At 44.0% G+C, this 4,246-nt stretch overlaps 1 pseudogene; it reads left to right on the top strand.

Annotated features, from left to right (window-relative positions):
• Positions 1-2,213: 2,213 nt before the first annotated feature.
• Positions 2,214-2,868, top strand: LOC146559049 (ras-related protein Rab-11B pseudogene; annotated as a pseudogene).
• Positions 2,869-4,246: the final 1,378 nt, after the last annotated feature.

The following is a 4,246-nucleotide window of genomic DNA, read 5'->3' as shown; positions in this document are numbered from 1 at the left end:
CTTTGTGTTGCTTCAGTGCTAAAAAGCAATTATGGTAATTATACACTTTTACAAAAAAAAAAAGCTGACAAAATAATAAAGCTGTCATTAAGAAGTCAAATTACAGTTATTTACATGCTAAACTGCTTTCTTAAACAAGTCCAGTGTGCCGGCTCACATTTGGGTATAAAATGTCAATTCAGTTTATTTGGCTTGTTTAAAACAGGCAGTGGGAGAGTTTTAGAAATAGGTGGTTAAACATAATTCATTTTCATTATTTGTGTATCACAGTAAGGCACATATGTACACGCCGGAGCTGGGCTGTTCTTTCTGGGGTTATGAACTTGATTGCAGAAGTATAGAGCTTTTACAGCAGAGGTCCTCAACCTTTTTTGCACCACGGACCAGCTAACGTCTTACAATATTTTCACAGACCGGCCTTTAAGGTGTTAACGATTAAAAACCCTGAAAATCATCGGTTTCACACCCGAGCCTCGACTCTCGTGGCCTGGTACCAAACTACTCACGGACCGGTACCGGTCTGTGGCCCGGGGCTTGGGGACCGCTGGAGTACACAGCTTTTTTTCTACATTTTTAGGGCAGAATATAACACACATACGCTGGATGAGTAGCAGAGGACGGACACACACACACTTGTACTCACATCACAATATAATACCAATACCAATATAAGCTCAGTTAGCTGCAAACTGTTGCATGGTGTAACTTTATAGGATAAACTGTTATTCTTGCATAAGGTGAGATACACAACTGGTGAAAGGTGCACCTGAAGCAACATGCTCAGACTGAGTCACCATGTCTGTTTCTTACTAACAGCTCCAGGACTGAGTACAAACAGTGCACACTCTCAATGATGGCTGATGAGGTCAGAAGTCTTGCAAGAACACACTCTGGATACTGAAGCTCCTGTGAAAAATAGAGCCTCAAATCAGAAGTAAAGTCAAATTTCATTTGTATCTGCAGGGAGGCTGACACACCTGAGCCCCGCCTGCCTATAAGAGCGAACTAAGTCCGGACTATGATGATGTTGTTGGTGTGTACTGGTGCAGCCATGACAGTGTGAACAGCAACCGTGAGGAAAGGACTTAATAAAGACGCTGAACAGTATAAACATGTAGTCGGGTCTGCCGCGTGATGTTTACAATGGACTTATGTAGCAAAGAAAAAAATGATAAATAACTCTAAATATGTTTTGTATTTTAGATTCCTCAAAGTATGGCACCTTTTCTTTGTTGACAGCGCTGCAAACCCTCGACTTTCTTTCAGTGATGTAGTCACCTGAGATGGTTTCACCTCACAGGTGTGCCTGCCAGGGTTCATTGGTGGAGTTTCTTGCCTTCTAAATGAGGTTGGGACCGTCAGTTGTGTTGTGTAGAAGTCAGGTTGGTTCACAGCTGACAGCCCTGTTTGACAACTGCTGGAATTATATCATTGGTTCATATTATGGCAGTCAGAAAAACCATCAAGCCCTACGATGAAACTGGCTCACATGAGGACGCCCCAGGAAAGGAAGACCAAGAGTCCCTCTGCTGCTGAGGATACATTCATCCGAGTCACCAGCCTCAGAAATCGTTAACAGCAGCTCAGATCAGAGCCCAGATAGATGCCGCACAGAGCTCCAGTATCAGTCTGTGTGTCTGATACTTTATGGTCAAATAGCTGCTAAGAAACCACGACTGAGGAAAAGCAACGATCCTGATTATTCAGAGCTGCTTTCAGGAGTGTGGCCATACCAGATGTAGGAGTCTCGAAGATCTTGAGCTAGACTCTTCTGATTTTTAGATTCCAGCACAGTAAATAGAGTTTGCAATTCAGACCTACAAACCTGAATCAGGTTGCACACAACACAACCCAGCAGGTCAATGAGGAATCTTTCTTTTACTTATCAAGGAAAATGCTAAATATGCCTCAAATTAAAAGAACACCATTACAATGATCTATTCTGACAGCACACCTAATTAAATCAAAACTAAAGCATATCATCAAAAGGTAACTGCCACAGGAATCACAACTGTCAGTGAAAACACCCACGAACTATGTCTGCTGCTTCTCTCAGGGCATCATATTCATATTGATAAGAACAAAAATCCCACAAATAAAGATGCTCCATCTTCTGGTAATTCAGCACTTGGAAGGCGGTGCCTGCTGCTTGTTACTGCTGGTGGAGAAGCTTGTTGTTCTTATTGTTGTTGTTTGTGTTAAAGTTTTCTAAAATGGGAGCTCCAGATGATGAATACTACTACTTGTTCAAAGTTGTACTCATTGGAGACTCTGGAGTGGGGAAGAGTGATCTGCTGTCGCGTTTCACAAGAAATGAGTTCAACTCGGAGAGCAAGAGCACCATCGGGGTGGAGTTCGCAACCCACAGCATTCAGGTGGATGGCAAGACGATAAAAGTTCAAATCTGGGACACAGCTGGGCAGGAGTGCTGCAGAGCCATCACCTCAGCGTATTATCGGGGTGCAGTCGGGGCTCTCCTAGTTTACGATATTGCAAAGCACCTGACATACGAGGATGTGGACCGCTGGTTGAAGGACCTGAGGGACCACGCTGACAACAACATCGTCATCATGCTGGTTGGAAACAAGAGCGACCTTCGACATCTCAGGGCCGTGCCCACTGACGAGGCCCGAGCATCTGCAGAAAAGAACAGTCTTTCATTTATTGAAACTTCAGCCTCGGACTCCACTAACGAAGAAGAAGCATTCAAGAGCATTCTCACAGAAACCTACCGTATCATATCTCAGAAGCAAATATCAGACAGATCTGCACACAAAGATTCCCCAGGCAACAATGTAGTGGACATAAGTGTCCCCAACACTGGATGGGCAGAGGGGCAACAAACTCCTCTACTGCCAAAGCCTGTGACCCCGACCTCCTTTCCCAGAGTCACGTGAGTCTGAATACATAGAATCATGTTTCAGTAATCAAAATGTGAAACCTGTAACAATAGACCCAACGATGTTTGCATGTTTTTCAGCATAGTCATTATTTTGCACTGAACACACACCTCACGGCTGCAGCTTTCCAGCTCAGCCACACACACTACCAACAACACACACACACAGACAGCCTGGTATGGTGGCGAGGCGTGATTGCAGATACCGTGCAGGTGCATCCATCTCCCCTGCAGCGGCACCACACCCACGCCAGACCACGCCCCGCCACACTACCCTTACCTTGTGGAATATTTTGCAAAGCACACTGTGCATGTTGTGCTCTTTCATTTTATCCCATGGCACACACTGCAGTGTAAGCATATCTATGTTCCATCCCTTCTTTGCTGATCCACAAGCATAAAGCTTTGCTGGGATCAAACTTCGTCATGGAAACTTGTAAATGGAATTATAGAGAGTGCTGAAATTTGGAGTAACAGGGGAAGACTATCACATGTACAGATAGTGTATCAGTGTCACAGCAAACAGCCCACTAGCCTGGTTAACCAGGTTGGCACAACATGCTGTTCATGAAGACGCTTATTGTTCACCAAAGCAGAAAGCTGCCCTAATCTAGTTCCCAGCTCCTCACTTGATCTACACCTGAATCAGCACATGGATGCAACTTTTACATGCACCTTGGTGATGGTGGAATTAACACCCACACAAAATCAAATCTGACATGAGACACATTATTCTTGGCGCTATACCTGTAAAGGACGCATTCACTGATAATATATGCATGAATCAATAAAAAGAAAAAGCTGGAAATGGAAAACAAAAGAAAACAGAAAAGAAAACGCTTCATTAGTCGTCATATTTCTTGGCAGCTGAGCAAATGCTCCCAAAAATGTGGTTATTTGACCATCTGTCAGAGTCATTGTTTTTAATGGCCAATGAATACAAATAAAGTTTTTTAAAAAGACGAGAGACCCACGCTCAGCCATGTTATCAGTGTTGATGTTATGTAGTTTTACCACCAGAGGGCACTGTTGGCAACGTGTTTGAGCTACAAATGCGACAGCTAGCTGTTGGGATGTTTTTGTCTGTTTGTTTAGTGCATGTTTATGTCCTTTATGGGTAAGGCCTCGGCTCAGGTTGGAGTGCAGTAGCCTGGGGCTGAGTCTGACCTGGGTCCCTGCTGTGCGTCCTTTGGTGTCAGTGTTCACTGTCAAAAGAAAATGTTTATGTCCTTCATAAAGGACAGGACATGTTCTGTGCACCTAGCATTGCGAGCATTGGTGTTTTTAAGCGAACAACACAGTGACTTTTTTCCCTTTGTGTCAATGCAGAAGCCTTCCAGTGATTTG

Source organism: Mchenga conophoros, linkage group LG14 (genome assembly GCF_057382185.1).
Source record: "Mchenga conophoros isolate Kocher_MC1m ecotype Shallow Benthic linkage group LG14, M_conophoros_male_GT1.1, whole genome shotgun sequence".
Taxonomy (NCBI): Eukaryota; Metazoa; Chordata; class Actinopteri; order Cichliformes; family Cichlidae; genus Mchenga; species Mchenga conophoros.
The sequence above is the reverse complement of the archived record's forward strand: the minus strand, read 5'-3'. Positions and strand labels throughout refer to the sequence as shown.